The sequence below is a fragment of the Elephas maximus genome, chromosome 14 (genome assembly GCF_024166365.1).
Source record: "Elephas maximus indicus isolate mEleMax1 chromosome 14, mEleMax1 primary haplotype, whole genome shotgun sequence".
Taxonomy (NCBI): domain Eukaryota; kingdom Metazoa; phylum Chordata; class Mammalia; order Proboscidea; family Elephantidae; genus Elephas; species Elephas maximus.
The window spans coordinates 10,598,246-10,619,358 of record NC_064832.1 but is presented as its reverse complement, the minus strand read 5'-3'; the positions used below and the strand labels follow the sequence as shown (position 1 = coordinate 10,619,358).

The window sequence follows — 21,113 nt, the reverse complement described above, 5'->3', positions numbered from 1 at the left end:
CTAAAAGCTTAGTACAGATTGTCCCCGACTTAACACATATTTGAGTTACAACGAACTGCCCTATGACTATCCTTTTTTTATCTTTGTACATCTTATTATTAGTAATATGTACTACATATAACGTTGTAGCACGTAATTTGTTGATGTTATCATTCTCTTGCCAATCTCAAAGACAAATAAAGATTGGATTTATAAAGATACTGTTAATAGGAGACAAAAACAATGAATATTTTTTTAAAAATTAGATATTCTACTTATATCAGAGCTGACTTATGACAGAGTCTTCAGAATGGAACCCTGTCTTACACTGGGAAATACCTGTAATATTATTTTCATAATTACAATTTGATAAAGATACATTAGTGCAATATAATCATGAAAGGATGTTTTTTCTCACTGGAAATTAATACATAGTTTAAACGAAATTTTTATAATTTCTATGCATTCAAACATTATACACTCAATGTCTCTTTATGATATTCATTACCAGTAGGAATGCAATGAAGATTAATCTCAGGGTAAAAGTGAAAAATCCTTTATTAGTTAATTTGGCAATATGGAGTGAGAGCCAGAGAGCTAGTCTTGTCCCTTGAAGCATTGCCATACCTTGTGGATATCGTTCTAAAATATGACTAAAAAAGAAGGGCTGGGAGGAGACCCTGTAAACACAAAGGGCTTATTTTGCAAGGTTTTCCACAATGTGCATCCTGAACTATTGTAGAACTAATAAATTTCCCATGGAACACAATATAACAGCTGGAACAATCTTAGATATCATGCTAATCGTATAAACAATATTTTTCAAATTGTAAAAAATGTATATGGAAGAATATAAAAGGAATAGTTATGATGTTATCAAGTGCAATCCAGGTGCTTTAATTTCTGTGCTTTCCAAATAGTATGATTGTGATATAGTTTTTAAAATTACAGAAATTAAGTGGGCCACAGTGAAAGCATTAGCGCATACCATCCCCGGTTGTAAGCACTCAGTCTAGGAGTCGTAGCACTAACCTGCATCAGAGGAGCCACCGTGCAGGAGGTGTGGAAATACTCTAAGCCTCTGGTTCCCAGATCACCGTTCGGATCCCCACCACTGCCTCTGTTGCCGGTATAAAATACAAGGCACCTGGCTAAAGCCTTAGGGATTCCTGAGCTTCAGGCTGCAGAAATGCTTGTGGGAAAGCATTCAGAAGAATACAGATGACCACATGCTCTCCTCATTTATCACCTCCATACAGGATTATTTTAAAATTTCAGGATATTTGATCTCTGAAGATAATGACCTGTTTTATCAACATGCTAAAGTCAGGATGTGATTATTTTGAATATGATGCTTGCCTTATAATATTATTAGTATTAAATGAGATACGATGCATAAAGCACTTAACTCATACCTAGAAAATATACTTAGTCCACAATCCTGTTAACCTAAACTTTCACAATAACTAATGTGTCAAGAAAGAGCTGGTAATGATGTGGGGAATAGAGTGGACTTCTAGACATGTCTTACCCAACAAAAGGCCATGACCGAATTGAACTTTTCCAGTCTTGAAACTTTCTAGTTATATATTTGGGGCCTGTTATATAACCTCTCTGAGCGTCAGTTTAATCATCTGTAAAAGGGGCATAATAATGCCTCTTCCATAGGATTATTTTTAGGGGCTACTGTATAGAATAAGGAGCCCTGGTAGTGCAGTCGTTAAGAGCTCAGCTGCTGACCAAAACGCCAGCAGTTCAAATTCACCAGAAGCTCCTTGGAAACTCCATGGGGCAGTTCTACTCTGTCCTATTGGGTCGCTATGAGTTGGAATAGACTTGATGACAATGGGTTTGGTTTTGGTTTCAGGTATGGAATAAATATAAAGCACCAGATCTATCAAATAAGTATAATTTCATTGTCTCCTTTCATCTCTGCTTTAGCTGAATATGTTGACCTATGAACTGACGTACGGTAATGAGAGTTTTTTTTTTAATGTCTTTATCTTGCAACAGAAAACAGTAAAAATCAGTTGCCATTGAGTTACGTCTGACTCATGGCAACCCTGTGTGTGTCAGAGTGGAACTGTGCTCTGTAGAGTTTTTAATGGGTGATTTTTCAGAAGTAGATCACCAGGTCTTTCTTCCAAGGTGCCTTTGGGTGGACTTGAACCTCCGTCTTTTCAGTTAGCATCTGAACATGTTAACTGTACCACCCAGGGGCTCTGCTCCAGGAGATTATACAGTATAACTGTTTGCACCACTCAGGAGCTCCAATATGGGAGGTTATACGATGCTGTGCTACATAATCAAAATATAATAAGCATTAACTGATTGATTTGTTACAGCTCTGCTTATGAACTGGTTAAGGGTTAAGAAAATGGGCTGAATTATTGCCGTGCAATGAATCACTTTTATATGGCTTTTCTAGCCCTGGTCTTGTAATATCACAAAATGATTGTCTGGGCCAAAATTTTGCAAGGTATTAGTAGATTTACTACAAAACTAGTGGATTGAAAATTCACTTAATGGGATTGTGCCCTTTGTGGTCCAGCTAGGAGATTGGTTGTTGTTCCTATTCTGTTAGGCTTATATAAGGGCCAAATCCACAGAGGTTCTGGGGCCCCTCACTACCAACAAAAAGAGCGTAGAGTGGAGTGCATCCTTTGGACCCAGGGTCCCTGCATTGAGAACTCCCTATATTAAGAAGAGAGAGTTGTAACAGTGAAGACAGGGATGGTGGGCTTGCTGGTCCATAGAGAGAGAACTGAGTGTCTTTGTGCAGGGTTGTGCCTCCTACTAAAGTACTGCAACAGTTGTACCTGCGGGACAGAGACCTGAGTGTGGCTGGTGTAATTTGCTTCCTTCCCCCTTTGGGCATCGTGGTGGGAACAATACATTCCCTCACGCAGGGTAGGCCTTGGTATCACGGCAGCAAGACAGAGAACAACTCTGGCCTGGGTAGCATGGTAGGAGGCAGCAGCATAGGTCAAAAAGGGCCCAGTGGCAGAGGCTCAGGAGATCCTGTGCAGGCGTCTTTCCATTAGTGAAGCAAGGCCCAGTGAGGCCCAGGGGCAGAGCAGAAGCCTCGGAAGCCATGCAGGTGTCCTGGGTAACATGGTGGCAGCCAGAGGCAGTGGTGACATGAAGACAACATTTGACCAGAAACACAATGTGCCAGTACAGTGATATTAGAAAGAATATGAGTAGTTTGGAGAAGAATAAGCAGATCTGCTTTGAGAATTTGTTTTACTGTTTACTGTTTGCTTTCTAGAAATAATAATAGTGGCTTTCACTTTGCCAATATTGTGTAAATGTCTTGATCACAGATGGCCGTAGCACTCATGGAATGGTTGATGCCAGTGGTTGTACATGCCTCATTCCTAGTTGTCTGGTAGTTTGAGGCACATCCTGTTTGCATGTGCAATGTGGTTAGATAGACAAACCACACAATTATATAATTAATTGGATTGTCAAACCAATCTATGAAGGGATATTTGAATTTTATTTTCAAACAGGCATATACCTATGGATATAGTCAATAATATGAGAAAAAAGAAAGTGAAAGTAGAAATATAAGTCAAATTCTGGTAACCCTGAATAAATTAATTAAAAGAGAAAATAATAATATTAAAATCAATAACAAAAATCAGGACAGTTGATATTGATTGAGTTATTAATTTCTGACAAAACAATAATAGTAGGAGACTTCAACACACCACTTTTGGTGAAGGACAGGACATCCAGAAAGAAGCTCAATAAAGATACGGAAGACCTAAATGCCACAATCAACCAACTTGACCTCATAGACATATACAGAACACTCCGCCCGACAGCAGCCAAGTATACTTTCTTTTCTAGTGCACATGGACATTCTCTAGAAGACCACATATTACGGCATAAAGTAAGCCTTAGCAGAATCCAAAACATTCAAATATTACAAAGCGTCTTCTCTGACCATAAGGGCATGAAGGTGGAAATCAATAACAGGAAAAGCAGGGAAAAGAAATCAGACACTTGGAAACTGAACAAAACAAAAGACTGGATTATAGAAGCTATTAAGGATGGAACAAAGAAATTCCAATGAGAATGAAAACACTTCCTGTAAAAACGCTGGGATACAGTGAAAGAAATGCTCAGAAGTCAATTTATATCAATAAATGCACACATCCAAAACGAAGAAGGGGCCAAAATCAAAGAATTATCCCCACAACTTGAACAAATAGAAAGAGAGCAACAAAAGAAACTCACAGGCACCAGAAAAAAAAAAAAATACTAAAAATGAGAGCTGAACTAAAAGAAATAGAAAACAATGAAAAGAATTAACAAGACCAAAAGCTGTTTTTTTTGAAAAAACTAACAAAATTGATAAACCACTAGCCAAACTGACAAAAGAAAAACAGGAGAGGAACTAAATAACCTGAATAAGAAATGAGATGGGCGATATTACAACATACCCAACTAAAATTAAAAGAATTATATCAGATTTCTGTGAAAAATTGTACTCTGACAAATGTGAAAACCTAGAAGAAATGGGTGAATTCCTAGAAACACACTGCCTACCTAAACTAACACAAAAAGAGGTAGAACAGCTAAATAGACCCATAACAAAAGAAGAGATGGAAAAGGCAATCAAACCCCCCCCACCCCAAAAAAGCCCTGGTCCGGACAGCTTCACTGCAGAGTTCTACCAAACTTTCGGAGAAGAGTTAACACCACTACTACTAAAGGTACTTCAGAGCATAGAAAGGACAGAATACTACCAAACTCATTCTATGAAGCCACCATATCCCTCATACCAAAACCACGTAAAGACACCACAAGAAAAGAAAATTATAGACCTATATCCCTCAGGAACTTAGATACAAAAATCCTCAACAAAATTCTCGCCAATAGAATTCAACAACATATCAAAAAAATAATTCACCATGACCAAGTGGGATTCATACCAGGTATGCAGGGATAGTTCAACATTAGAAAAACAATGTAATCCATGACATAAATAAAACAAAAGACAAGAATCACATGATTTTATCAATTGATGCAGAAAAGGCATTTGACAAAGTCCAACACCTATTCATGATAAAAACTTGAGCAAAACAGGAATAGAAGGAAAATTTCTCAACATAATAAAGGGCATTTATATAAAGCCAACAGCAAACATCACCCTAAATGGAGAGAGCCTGAAAGCATTCCCACTGAGACTGGGAACCAGACAAGGATGCCCTTTATCACCGCTCTTACTCAACATTGTGTTGGAGGTCCTAGCCAGAGAAACTAGGCTAGATAAAGAAATAAAGGGCATCTAGATTGGCAAGGAAGAAGTAAAAGTATCTCCATTTGCAGGTGACATGATCTTATACACAGAAAACCCTAAGGAATCCTTCAGAAAACTACTGAAACTAATAGAAGAGTTCAACAGAGTATCAGAATACGAGATAAGCATACAAAAATCAGTTGGATTCCTCTACACGAACAAAAAGAACATTGAAGAGGAAATCACCAAATCAATGCCATTTACAGTAGCCCCCAAGAAGATAAAATAATTAGGAATAAATCTTACCAAAGATGTAAAAGACTTATACAAAAAAACTGCAAAACACTTCTGCAAGAAACCAAAGGAGACTTACATAAGTGGAAAAACATACCTTGCTCATCGATAGGAAGACTTAACATTATAAAAATGTCTATTCTGCCAAAAGGGATCTATACACTTAATGCAATTCCGGTCCAAATCCCAACGGCATTCTTGATGAGATGGAGAAACAAATCACCAACTTCATATGGAAGGGAAAGAAGCCCCAGATAAATAAGGTATTACTGAAAAATAAAAACAAAGTGGGAGGCCTTACTTTCCCTGATTTTAGAACCTACTATACCACCACAGTAGTCAAAACAGCCTGGTACTGGGACAACAACAGATACATGGACCAATGGAACAGAATTGAGAATCCAGATATAAATCCATCCACATATGAGCAGTTGATTTTTGACAAAGGCCCCAAAACAGTTAAATGGGGGGAGAAGACAGTTTTTTTTTAACAAATAGTGCTGGCATAACTGGATATCCATCTGCAAAAAAGTGAAACAAGACCCATACCTCACTCCATGCAAAAAAATGAGCTCAAAATGTATCAAACACCTAAATATAAAATCTAAAAAAAAGGTAAAGATCATGGAAGAAAAAATAGGGACACTGTTCGGAGCCCTAATACATGGCATAAATAGTATAGAAAACATTATTAAAAATACAAAACAAAAACTAGATAACTGGGAGCTCCTAAAAATCAAAAACCTATGCTCATCCAAAGACTTCACCAAAAGAGTAAAAAGACTACTTACAGAATGGGAAAAAGTTTTCAACTATGACATTTCCAATCAGCGCCTGATCTCTAAAATCTACATGATACTGCAAAAACTCAACTACAAAAAGACAAATAACCCAATTTAAAAATGGGCAAAAGATATGAATAGACACATCACTAAAGAAGACATTCACGTAGCTAACAGATACATGAGGAAATGTTCACGATTATCAGCCATTAAAGAAATGCAGACCGAAACTACAATGAGACTTCATCTCATTCCAACAAGGCTGGCGTTAATCCAAAAAACACAAAATAGTAAATGTTGGAGAGGCTGTGGAGAGATTGGAACACTTATACACTGCTGGTGGGAATGTAAAATGGTACAAGCACTTTGGAAATCAATTGGGTCTTCCTTAAAAATCTAGAAATAGAACTACCATAGGATCCAGCAATCCCATTCCTTGGAATATATCCTAGAAGAATAAGAGCCTTTACACAAACAGGTATATGCACACCCATGTTTATGCAGCACTGTTTACAATAGCAAAAAGATGGAAGCAACCAAGGCGCCCTAAGAACTTGAGAAATAGTTTAAACTGAGAAGAAAACATTCTTTTGTCATTACCAGAGGGGGGAGCGAGGGAGGGCGGGAAAGGGGTTTAGATAGTAATAGGAACTATTTTAGGTGAAGGGAAAGACAGCACACAATACAGGGGAGGTCAGCACAATTGGACTGAACCAAAAGCAAAGAAGTTTCCTGAATAAACTGAATACTTCAAAGGCCAGCGTAGCAGGGGCAGGGGTCTGGGGACCATGGTTTCAAGCGACATCTAAGTCAATTGGTACAATAAAATCTATTAAGAAAACATTCTGTATCCCACTTCGAAGAGTGGCATCTGGGGTCTTAAACGCTAGCAAGCAGCCATCTAAGATGCATCAATTGGTCTCAACCCACCTGGATCAAAGGAGAATGAAGAACACCAAGGACACAAGGTGATTACGAGCCCAAGAGACAGAAAGGGCCACATGAACCAGTGAGTACATCATCCTGAGACCAGAAGAACTAGATGGTGCTCGGCTACCACCGATGACTGCCCTGACGGGGAATACAACAGAGAACCCCTGAGGGAGCAGGAGAGCAGTGGGATGCAGACCCCAAATTCTCATAGAAAGACCAGACTTCATGGTCTGACTGAGATTAGAAGGACCCTGGTGGTCATGGCCCCCAGACCTTCTGTTGGCCCAGGACAGGAACCTTTCCTGAAACCAACTCTTCAGACATGGATTGGACTGGAAAATAGGTTGGAGAGGGATGCTGGTGAGGAGTGAGCTTCTTGGATCAGGTGGACACTTAAGACTATGTTGGCATCTCCTGCCTGGATGGGAAATGAGAGGGTGGAGGGGATTAGAAGCTGGTGAAATGGACACGAAAAGAGAGAGTGTAGGGAGAGAGCAGGCTGTCTCATTAGGGGGATAGCAATTGGGAGTATGTAGCAAGGTGTATATAAGTTTTTGTGTGAGAGACTGATTTGATTTGTAAACTTTCACTTAAAGCACAATAAAAATTATAAAAAATATATTTATTGAGAAATTACTGAGTGAGCTATATCGTTCCTAACAGTCTATTTGCATGATTTCATCGAAGCAGATTCATGAAGATGTTATTTTTAGCTCCCACTGACTTTTGATGAAACTGGATCTTAGTAAAGTTAAGTTACTGCCCAAGGTTAAAACCTTAAAAAAATTAGACTAGGAAAATGGTCTGGTGGTCTATTTCCAATAATTAGCCAATGTAAAACTTACAGATCACAACAGAACATTGTCTGACTCACTTCCTTTGGACAAACCATTAGGAGGGATCAATCTAATGCAGGACCTCATGCTTGGGGAAATACCGGGCCAGAGAGGGTAAGGGAGACCTTTGTTGAGGCAGACTGGCACCATAGCCACTATAGTCATTGCAAATGTGTACTTGTTTAATTAATTATTTTAATACATTTTTTACTGCAGTAGAGATATTTTTAATTTTATTGAAGTTTGTAAACAGATACAGTTAAACAAAAAGTCGTAGTAGTACAGTGAGATGAATTAACTCAAAGGGAAGAGAACTGAGTACAAATATCCTAGAAGAAGAAATAGAATATTTTTTGACATCTAGGAGCTGACCTGGCACTATCAATTAGGTTTTTGTATTGCCAGGAGCTGGCCTTGATGTCTGCCTGTTGAGCAGACATGGTTTTACAAAATATCAATACGGAAGATAGGAAAAAGATTCTCCAAAGGTGTCCTTGTCTCAATCCCTGGAATCTGTGAATATGTTAAGTTACATGGCAAAGGAGAATTAAGATTGTACATGGAATTAAAATTGTTAATCAGCTGACCTTAAAAAAGAGTATCCTCTGATTATAATGACATAAAATTAGAAATCAATAACAGAAACAGCAAGGAAAAAAAATCAAATACGTGGAAACAGAACAACACCTTGCTTAAAAACTACTGGATTATAGAAGAAATCAAGGATGGAAAAAATAAATTCATAGAATTAAATGAAGAATGAAAACATGTCTTACCAGAACCTTTGGAAAACAGCAAAAGCAATGCTTAGAGGTCAATTTACAACAATAATGCACACATTCAAAAAGAAGAAAGTGCCAAAATCAAAACATTAACCCTACAACTTGAACAAATAAAGAGAAACAAAAGTAGCCCTCAGGCACCAGAAGAAAGGAAATAATAAAGGTTAGAGCAGAAATGAATGAGATAGAGAATAGGAAAACAATTGAAAGAGTAGACAATACTGAAAGACGGTTTTTTGAAAAGATCAACAGAATCAATAAACCATTGGTCAAATTGACAAAAGAAAAAACAGGAGAGGAAGCGAATAACCTAAATAAGAAATGGAATGGGTGATATCACAACAGACCCAATGGAAATAAAAAGGATCATAACAGAATACTATGAAAAATTGTACTCTAACAAATTTGAAAATCTAGAAGAAATGGACAAATTTCTAGGAACACACTACTTACCTAAACTAACACAAATTGAGGTAGAAAAATTAAATAAACCCACAACAAAAGAAGAGATTGAAGAGATAATTAAAAAAATAAAAACCACCACCAACAAAAAAGCCCTGGCCCAGACAGCTTCACTGGAGAATTCTACCAAACTTTCAGGGAAGAGTTAACACCATTACTACCAAAGGCATTTCAGGCATAGAAAAGGATGAAATACTCGCAAACCCATTCTATGAAGCCAGCATAACCATGATAGAAAAGTCAGGTAAAGATCCACAAAAAAAAGAAAATTACAGACCAATATCCCTCATGAATATAGACCCAAAAATCCTCAACAAAATTCTAGCCAATAGAATTCAACAACATATCAAAAAATAATTCACCATGACCACGTGGGATTCATATCAGGTATGCAGGGATGGTTCAACATTAGAAAAACAATAATGTAATCCATCACATAAATAAAACAAAAGACAAGAACCACATGATCTTATCAACTGATGCAGAAAAGGTATTTTAAAAAGTCCAAAACCCATTCTTGATAAAAACTCTCAGTGAAATAGGAATAGAAGGAAAATTCCTGGACATAATAAAGGCCATTTATACAAAGCCAACAACCAGCATCATCCTAAATGGAGAGTCTTAAAGCATTCCCCTTGAGAAGGGGAACCAGACATGGATGCCCTTTGTCACCGCTCATATTCAACATTGTACTGGAGGCCCTAGCCAGATCAATAAGGCAAGAAAAAGAAATAAAGTGCATCCAAATTGGTAAGGAAGAAGTAAAAGTATCCCTATTTGCAGATGATATGGTTTTATACATGGAAAACCCCCCAAAATCCACAAGAAAACTACTACAACTAAAATAGAAGATTTTGCAAAATATCAGGATATAAGATAAACATACATAAGTCAGTCAGATTCCTCTGCACCAAAAGAGAGAACTTCCAAGAGGAAATCACCAAATCAATACCATTATAATAGCCCCCAAGAAGATAAAGTATTTAGGAATAAATTTAAACAGAGATGTAAAAAACCTACACAAAGAAAACTACAAGACACTATTACAAGAAATCAAAAGAGACCTAAATAAGTGGAAAAACATACCATGCTGATAGACAGGAAGACTCAACATTATGAAAATGTCAGTTCTTCCCAAAGTGATCTACAGATACAATGCAATCTCAATCCAAATTCCAATGACAACTTTTAGCATGTTGGAGAAACAAATCACAAACTTCATATGGAAAAGGAAGAAGCCCCAAATAAGTAAAGAATTACTGAAGAAGAACAAAGTGGGAGGCCTCACACTACCTGATGTTAGAACCTGTTATACCACCATGATAGTCAAAACAGCCTGGTACTGGTACAACAGACACATAGACCAATATAACAAAATTGAGAACCCAGACGTAAATCCATCCACCTATGAGCAGCTGATAGTTGACAAAGGCCCAAAGTCCATTAAATGGGGGAAAAGACAGTCTTTTTAACAAGTGGTGCTGGCGTAACTGGATATCTGTCTGCAAAAAAATGAAACAGGACCCATAGCTCACATCACGCACAGAAACTAACTCAAAATGATCAAAGACCTAAATATAAAACCTAAAATGATAAAGATCACGGAAGAAAAAATAGGGACAATGCTAGGAGACCTGATACACGACATAAACAGAATACAAACCATAACCAACAATGCAGAAACATCAGAAACTAGATAACTGGGGTCTGCTAAAAGTCAGTTATGCTCATGAAAAGAGTAAAAACAGAACCTACAGATTGGGAAGAAATTTTTAACTATGACATATCTGGGAAGGGTCTAATCATTAAAATCTACAAAGTACAGCAACACCTCAACTACAAAAAGACAAATAAAAAAAATTAAAAATGGGCAAAGCATATGAACAGACACTGCACCAAAAAAGATATTCAGGTGGCTAATGTACACATGAGGAAATGCTCATGATTATTAGCCACCAGAGAAATGCAAATTAAAACAACAAAGAGATGTCTTATCACCCCAATAACACTGGCACTAATCCAAAAAAAGGAAACCCTGGTGGTGTAGTGGTTAAATGCTGTTAACCAAAAGGTCGGCAGTTGGAATCCACCAGGCGCTCCTTGGAAAATCCACAAGGCAGTTCTACTCTGTCCTATAGGGTCTCTATGAGTCAGAAATGACTCGATGGCGATGGGTTTGGTTAATCCATAAAACACAAAATAAAAATGTTGGAGAGGTTGTGGAGAGATTGGACTCTCATGCACTGCTGGTGAGAATGTAAAATGATACAATCACTTTGGAAAACAATCTGGTGCTTCCTTAAAAAGCTAGAAGTAGAAATACCATAAGATCCAGCAATCCCACTCATAGGAATATACCCAAGAGAAGTAAGAGCAGTCGCAGGAATAGACACATGCATACCATGTTCATGGGAGCACCATTCACAACAGCACAAAGATGTAAACAACCTAAATGCTCACCAGCAGACGAATGGGAAACAAATTACGGTGCAGACACACAGCGCAGCCTACTGACGGAGCCCGGCTCTACTCCGACACCCAGCGGGTCACTGTGAGTTGCGTTTGATTCTACTACAACTGGTGGGGTTTTTGTTTGATATGAAGATAAGCTGTAGCTATGTTGTTGTTGATGTCTTGCGCTGAATGTTGTTGCTGAGAGCAGTTGCTATTTAGTTGGCTTCTACTCAAAGTAACCTAATATATAAGAGAAAGAAATTTTCCCCGGTCCCATGCCATCCTAATGATTGTTGGTATGTTTGAGTCCATTGCTGTGGTTATTGCGTCAATCCATCTTTTTGAGGGTTTCCTTTATTTTTGTGAGCTTCTACTTCACCTAACAGGACTTCTTTTCCTAGGGATCGGTCTTTCCAGATAATGTGTCCAAAGTAAGTAAGATGAAGTCTTGCCATCCTCATTCCTAAGGAACTTTTCACTGTTTTATTGTAAGACTGATTTTTTTGTTCTTTTGTTAATCTATGGTACATTCAATATTCTTCACCAACACCACACTTCCACGCATCAGTACTTCTCCTGCCTTCTTTTTTCATTGTCCAGTTTTCACATTCACAGAGGCGAACAAAAAGACCACAGTGTTGAATAGAAGTAGGGAAAAGAGATATCCTTGCTGTGTTCCTGATTTTATGGCAAAATCTTTCAGTCTTTCACCATTGAGAATAATGTTAATGGTTGGTTTTTCACAACTGTCCTTTATCATTTTAAGGAAGTGTACTGAGGTGAAGGAAATTCAGAGCTATACGACAGTATTGCACAACAAGCTATTTAATGGGGCCAACACATTGAAAGTCACATGCAAGGGGGTGGTCCCTGTAGCAGAAGGTCTTCCAGAGGCTAGAGTCACAGGTAGCATCAGAAGGAGAAGAGAGCAAGAAAGCTCCCAGGGGTGAGAAGCGATATCCTCCTGCAGCCAGGCGATAAGTCTCTGGGTCAGAGAGCTCTAAAAGCAGCAGCATCTTAGGGTCTTTATAACTACAGGAATTTATCTTTTTTTTTTTTTTTTTTTAGGACTAGCAGAAGTTGAGTCCAGTTTTGCAGGGTATGTAAAACAGGCAGGTCCTAAGTGGCTAAAAATCTGCTTATTTGGGCTATTTTTAAATCAGTTGGACATGTACAAGTTTGAGTTTCATACCAGTTTTTTTTTTTTTTTTTTTTCCATATAATACGCCTCAGCTTACTTGAAGAAGTAAATAACTTGGGGCTAATACACAGAGGCCATTTTTGACTCTCACACAATAGGAAGTTCGCTTTTATTCCTGATTTTTGAGTGTCTTTTTGTTAAACGCTTTTTTCTGCATCAGTTGATAGATCATCCCCCTCTCCCTACGTTCTATTAATGTGTTGCATTACACTGATTGACTTTTATATATACTGCACTTGTGGGACAAAGCACACAGGGTTATGGCATATGGTCCTTTTAATACGCTGCTGGATTGGAGTTTTACTATTTTGTTGAGGATTTCCATAGATATTTCTATGCAATATTTTTTTCTGATGGCTTTGTCTGGCTAAGTATCAGGATGCTGATAGCATCATGGATTGAGTTACAAATTATTCCTTCCTTTTAGTTTTTGGAAAAGTTTGAGAAAGATTGATGTTAATTTCTATTTGATGCCTTCTTTATAATTTCTTTGTCATTATTGATATTCTCTATTCGTTGAGACATTCTCCTGTTTTCCTTTAGGTCTTTGACCACGTTTAACACAGTAGATTTAAACGATTTGCCTAGCAATTCTATGTCATTGGTTCTTCAGGGACTGCTTTCACCGATTTTTTTTTTTTTTTCCTGTGAATTGGTTGTAGTTCCTGTTTCTTGGCATGCCTAGTATTTTTACCAAACACTGGGCTTTGTGAATTTTATGTGTTAACTCTGAAAAGCAGATTCTCCAGCCTACCTAGTGCTTGCTGTTATTGTTGAGGGCTGCGGTCATCTGTTTAGTGACATTTCCAAACTATTTATTTGTTTGTATGTATTTATTATTTTTCATAGACTGTTTTCTTTGCCATGTGTGGTCACTGAAGTCTATCTTCAGTTATTTTAGTGGTCAACCAGTGACCTGATAGAGACCTTTTTTGGAGTCAAAAAGAGAAGAAAAAGAAAACTAAAAACCCTTTCCTGGTCATTGAAGATTGACTCTGAATTAGGTACTCTTTCAATGCTTAGCCAGGCCACCTACAATTGGGCCTTAGCCTACACCTCCGTTTGTGCAGAGCCCAAAGATCTGCCAGAGGCTCAAACCTAGGGTCCTCTCAGGTCTTGTCTGAGCATGCATTCAACCTGGGTATGTACATTGGATCTCTGATCCTTCAGTACATTCAGTATCTCTACAGTTTATTCTCCCATGCATCTGCCTCGTCAGCCTCTTCTTTTCCAGGCTATCAGGTTTGTCTGCTTCTTTCCCTGTTCTCCATTCCTTACCTAAGCTGGTTATGGCATTATATGTCTTTAAGGCTTTTCACAGACAGATACCACCTGGTAGCCACTCATGTCTGAGAGGAGTAAAGCCAAGGCCTATCTCAGAGCAGGTATCTCTGGGAACTACCAGATTGGTCAAAATAAACAACAACAACATTTTTAGAAAAAAGATCTGTCTTGTCCACACCCTGGCACCAGCAAGCCACACCAGGAATGTGGGCTGCTGTCTTCATGGCAGCTGCCAAGTGGAGAATGGGGGATAGTAGGTGAATAAACAAAAATGCCACAATTTTTCATCAAAATTCAACAACATCTTTTCTCATGAAGCACTTAATGTTTATTCTGTCAGGTTTTTTTCCCACTTATTCATTGCTTCAGGGAAACCCTGGTGGCCTAGTGGTTAAGTGCTACGGCTGCTAACCAAAGGGTCGGCAGTTCGAAGACTCCAGGCGCTCCTTGGAAACTCTATGGGGCAGTTCTACTCTGTTCTATAGGGTCGCTATGAGTGGGAGTCGACTCGATGGCATTGGGTTTGGTTTTTGGTTTTTTTCATTGCTTCAGTGGAGGGAATGAATCCTATACCTTCTTAACACACTGTTTTCTGTAACATCCCCTCTCCTGATGTTTTTAAGTGGCCTTTCTCTTATTTCAGAAACACTGGTGGCGTAGTGGTTAAGTGCTATGGCTGCTAACCAAGAGGTCAGCAGTTCGAATCCACCAGACACTCCTCGGAAACTCTATAGTGCAGCTCTACTCTGTCCTATAGGGTCGCTATGAGTCGCAATCGACTTGACGGGAGTGGGTTTGGTTTTCTGGTTTTCTCTTATTTCAGTATTTGCTTGGTTGCTGTAAATATTTTAAAACTTTCTAAATTTCTAAAAAAGTTGATTCTAACACTTTTTGCTTTGTCGTTTCTGTGCAGGAACAGGCCCTCCACAGAAGCTATCTGAGGCTATCAACTTGGTCATTTTCACTGACATTATCCACATCTCATTTTTTAAAAATATACACGGATATACAATTGATCCAACAACTTTCACTGAAATGTGTATCCTTTTATCACTCCCCATACAAGCACCTGACATATGTGACTCATCATTGTACACATATGTGTGCATCTGAATTATGTATTCTCTTCCATTGGTCTATAATTATATCAGTACAAATTTTTAATATCACATAGAATGATGCATCTCATTTTATTATTTTTAAAATTCCCTTTGAGCTATTACTGTTTTTTGCATCATTTTATATAAATTCTATAGCCAACTTGTAAATTAAACACACACACATGCACACACTGATGGGATTCTAATGGGGATTATATTGAATTTATGTAATAATTGAAATGATTTATTTTTTCATTGTTCAGTATAATTCATGGATAATGCACTTAAATATAATTGTTTCATTACAAGTAAGTATGGGTAGCAGTTAGGGGGAGGCATGAGGAATCTTCTCAAGTGCTAATAATATGTTACTACTTTCATATAGGTTTGTTCAATTTGCGATATCTATCTGATTAGTTGTGAATGTACTGTATATGGATTTCTTTATTCTGTATAACTTACACGAATCATCCTTCAAATTGCTATTTACTTAAAAAAAGTTTGTTAGCTATAGCTATTGAAGTTTAGGCATCGTGTTTAGTCAGGTTTAGGCTCTATTGGAACTCAAAAGCATGAAAATGGTCAAAAATACTACAAAAATTAATTACAATAATAAAAGATCAAGGATGTATAAAACTCTAAGGCCAAGATCAGGAGGCTGGGGTGGAGATTACCTGAAACTTGAAGCTAGCAACTGGACATGCAACCATATACTTCACTGACTGATGTGGTCTGCAGATGTGAACTTTCATGCAATCTGTGTGAAAAATATTTAAATATGTTAAAATTCATTAAATTTGAATGTACATTTATTAAAATATGGATTTATTATTTTCGTTTTTGATAGTAAGTATAAATTAGAATTTCAAACTTTATGTAAAACACAAATGGTTTACACACTTAAGTAATTTCACCACCAATTCCATTCGTAGATATATACAAAATACAAACTCTTGTTTATGGGAAACAGGAGACAAATGCAACAATGTTTATAAGTGCATTGTATATAATAGTAGACAACTAGAAATAAAACAAGCATCTATCAGCAACAACACCAACAACAAAAAATGGATAAATGTGTAGTATAGTCTTAAAATAGAATGCCAGTCAATAATAAAATAGAATGGGCTGTCATTTCATTCAGCCTGGAGCGTTAGTAATGTCAACCGAAAAAACAATTTTCAAAAAGATTATCTACAACTTAAGGCCCCTTTATTAAGTTCTACAGCATCTAAAAATATTTTCTAATACCCTATGAATTCTATATTATAATTATAGCAAGAGAATTAAAAAACCAAAAATTCAGAATGATGGTGGAGGTATAGGAGGATATGAGGAGTCCCTGGATGGTGCGAGCAGTTAACATAGTCACTGCTAACTGAAACCTTGGTGGTTCGAGTCTACCCAGAGGTATAGGAGGATATGAAGAGTCCCTGGATGGTGCGAACAGTTAACATAGTCACTGCTAACTGAAAGCTTGGTGGTTCGAGTCTACCCAGAGGCACCTCAGGAGAACGGATTGGTGATCCACATTAGAAAAATAAGCCGTTGAAAACCCTACCAAGAACAGTTCTACTCTGACACACATGGGTTTGCCAAGAGTTGGAGGAGCACTAAAGATAAATTTACTATTTTAGTTGTTGGGTTGGGTGGTGAACTTACAGGTATACATTATATTATAAACAAACTGACCGAAGTAAGGCATTCATAGACCAATAAACACATTTTGTCTTGAACCAGAAATGAGTGTTCCTAAAGGCCATTACATATAATTATTATTAAAATTATTGACAATGGATCCAAAAAAATCTTGTCAGTGAATCTCTAAAATATTTCACAGAAATATACACTTTCTTCCAATACCATTGTTCATGCACTGATGGCACACTGGTTGTATTTTGCTCTCATGGTTTATATTCCACTTTATATTTAGCAGCAAGTAGTTAGCAACCCACTGCATTATTTATTATCAACACTCAGACTCTAAGAAGTTTTCCTATATTACTGATTGGAAAATAAATGATTAAATCCAATTTGGATAACGCTAAAAAAATTTTTTTTTTTTTTTTTTTATTAGAGCTAAACATGTGCCTAATTTATGACCAAGCAATTTCAATTTAGGTATATATACAAGAGAATTGAGTTCACGTGTTCTCAAAAAACACTTGTACAGGAAGCTTTATGGTAGTTTTATTCATTATAGTCAAACATTTCTGACATCAGAATGGAAATAATTATTCTAAGCCATATGATGGAATTCAGCTTTGTAATAAAAATGATGGAGACACTCAAAAATATGGTTGAACCTTTTAAACATGTTTAGGAAAAGAAGCCAGACATCAAAGAGAACTTATTTTCTGATATAAAAGTTTCGACTCAATGGTGATGAGAAATAAGAGCTTCTATTTAATGGCGATAGAAGCCAGAATAATGATTGTAATTGTGGGCCTAAGGCATTAACATGAAAGTAGCATAAGAGATGACGAATGATGAAATGCTCCACCTGTGGTTTCCCTCAAGCTGTAATGATGACAGTTCCACACTTCCAGTTGTTAATTTCAAGTTTTAGCCCAATTCTGAAAGCTTCTTATTTCATAGTATTTCACATCCCATGTGTCCACAAAACTCGAATGTCTGCTTTCTCCCAGTCTCCTGAATCTGCCCAGTCTTTGCCTCTCCACTAATATCACCTTGGTCCAAGGTAATATCTTGTCACAGCTGGACTACTGCAATGGCTTTCTCCTGCCCACATCAGTTCTCTACCACAACTCTGCAAAGGTAGCCCATTGTTTTAGGTTCAAAGCCACAATCCTCACGTTGATCTAATTTACACTGTAAGACCCGGCCCCAAAACATATACCTATTTCCTGTGTCTCACCAATTTACTCCTTGATCTTTTGTGACTACGCTGGGCATGTCCCCACCTCAGGGAGTTCTCACTTGTTCTTTGCTCTTCCCAGAACATTTATCCACAAATATCCACTTGTCTCTCTTCCTCGACTCCTTTTAGTTTTTGACAAAAGTCATATTCTTGATTCTCCCTTCTCTGACTATTTGACTTAATATTGCAAATATCCTCTGTTTTCCTGATTCCAATTTTCCACTTAGTTCTTCTTCATGGTGATTAATACTTTTTGGTATACTCTGAAATTTACCCAAACCCAGTGCTGTCGAGTTGATTCCGACTCATATAAGGTCGCTTTACCAGTTAATTTTATATACTGTCTTTTTCCCCACGATAAAATGTAAACTTCATGAGAGCAGAGACTTATGTCAGTTTTTTCTTGTTTAATCCCATTTCACCAGTGCCTATAACAGTGTCACATACAGAGTTAAAGCATTAAAGCCCTTGTTCAATAAATGAACAAATAAATAAATAAGTGGATGTATGCATTTTGCTCTATATTATAGTTTGGTCATCATATGTATTTTCCTGATATTATGTATTATATGGTAAATTATATTTCATGTGCATTTTATTTCAGAATATTAAAAAGGTACTAAAAATTTGTTATGACATGGGAGCATTGTGTTGACAGGGATTAAATCTATTGCTTTAGAAGATAAAGTTGAAAATGGCAACCATTCTCTTGCTTTTACACGGCAAATCCACCCAGTTCCAATAACAAAGCTTTAGTTATTTCTGAGAAGTGTAGAAACCAAGGCATTGTTACATTTATTTATTTTGTAAACATTTCTTTGAGCTTACTTCTCTCTAGACAGTAGGCTAATCAAATCATGTTGTTCAGTCTCAAACTATAAAGGGTTCCTAAAGTCATATTTTCTGTACAAATGTCTATTTTCCCAGCACTCTTCTCATGGCCCCCATGACCTCCTTATTCCTCAGACTGTAGATAAATGGGTTCAGAAGAGGTGTAATGATACTGTAAAACACCGCCACCACTTTATCTTCCTCAGGGTAATGCAAGGTGTGTGGTCTTGTATAGGTGGAGAGAGTAGCCCCATAGAATAGGCTTGCCACAATCAGATGAGAGGAACACGTGGAGATGGCTTTTGTCTGCCCTTTACCTGAGCTCATCTGGTACACCACAATAAGCACCTGGGCATAGGAAGCCAGAATGGCCATGAATGGTAGTAACAGAATGACAAGGCCACTAAAGAGGACAGTATACTCATACTGGGAGGTGTCCTGACACACCAAAGGCATTAGAGATGGAACTTCACAGAAAAAGTGGTTAATGATCCGAGATGTGCAGAATGGAAGTTGAAATACATACAGTGTATGTATTAAAGCATTGATAGAACTACTGGCCCATGCACATGTGACCATGGACAAACAGATCGTCTTGCTCATGAGCACAGGGTAATGTGAAGGGTGACAGATCGCTACGTGTCTATCATAAGACATGAAACCAAGAAGAGCTTCAGTTCCACCAAGAGTCAAAAACAGAAAGGTTTGAATCTCACAACCGAAAAAAGTAATGGTCTTACTATTTGACAGGAAGTTTGCTGCCATCTTGGGTACCGTGGTGGAGATGTACACCATGTCAATGAAGGAGAGCTGACTGAGGAGGAAGTACATGGGAGTGTGGAGCAGAGTGTCCAATCGGATGAGGTGGATCAGTATGATATTTCCCATCAAAGCCACTGAGAAGATGACAGTAATGGCAACAAAGAGTATCTTGTTCATTTGGCCATATTGGAAAAGGCCAAGAAGTATAAACTCTGCTCCAAAAGTTTGATTTTCTGTCTTCATGGCTTAAATCAAAACAAAGCAGACCATATCTGAAAATTCCATTAACAACATTGATTGACCTTTGAGAGAAAACAAAATGATTATTAAATGCAGTAGGATTCCCTTTAATCAGCTTAGGTGACTATGTCTCTCCCTGTTTTTATATAGCAAACCCTGGTAGTGTAGTAGTTAAGTGCTATGGCTGCTAACCAAAAGGTCAGCAGTTTGAATCCTCCAGGCACTCCGTGGAAACTCTATGGGGCAGTTCTTCCCTGTCCTATAGGGTACTATGAGTCAGAATCAATTCAACAGCAGTGGGTTTGGTTTTGGGTTTTTATGCACTGAATCTGTGTCTATTGAGCAATGTGCATTTTGAAAAATAAAATAAAAATAACGTTTCTTTAAAATTGATCACAGAATAAAAATATAATATGGGGATAAAACATTTAGATGATTTGCCAACGTGAGTTATTACTCCCCTTGTAAATATCTTCATGATGATAGACTAGAGACATGTTCACATGTTGTGAAAAATCTTTCACTCAATTCCTTCATATATATAGTTTAGAATTGCACTGTTGGTTAAACTTGGTATAATATTCTTTAAAAAAAACTTCTCGACTCCATTTTTCAATTTTGAATTTGTATTGGCTATACATTGTAATAAAAATTATATTAACATTTGTGGGTCAGGAATATTTTAGCTCTTCTAAATGAACTGGTGGTTATGTAGATAACATCTGTAAGTGTAAATAGGAATTCATTGACAAAGCCCTCCAAAAAAAAAAAGATCGATCGATCTACCTACCTACCTACCTATCATCTACCTACCTATCTACCTACCTGTCTACCCACCTACCTACCCACCTACCTACCTACCTATCTATCGATCATCTATCTATCTACCTACCTGTCTGTCTATCTATCATCTATCTTTCTTTCATCTATCTATCATCTATCTATCATCTGTCTATCTATCTATCATCTATCTATCTATCTATCATCTATCTACCTACCTAAAACCTATCTATCTATTATCTATCTATCATCTATCTA

At 37.4% G+C, this 21,113-nt stretch overlaps 1 protein-coding gene and 1 pseudogene across 1 annotated transcript in view; both read right to left on the bottom strand.

The window, feature by feature from the left end:
- LOC126058122 (olfactory receptor 2AK2-like) overlaps nucleotides 1-19,828 on the bottom strand; it is a 324,114-nt gene extending 304,286 nt beyond the window's left edge. The window contains exon 1 of the mRNA XM_049853082.1: nucleotides 19,814-19,828. The gene's annotated coding sequence lies outside the window, so the exon portion shown is untranslated. The remainder of the gene's footprint in view (nucleotides 1-19,813) is intronic.
- On the bottom strand, nucleotides 19,103-20,120 carry LOC126058118 (olfactory receptor 2AK2-like; annotated as a pseudogene).
- Nucleotides 20,121-21,113: the final 993 nt, after the last annotated feature.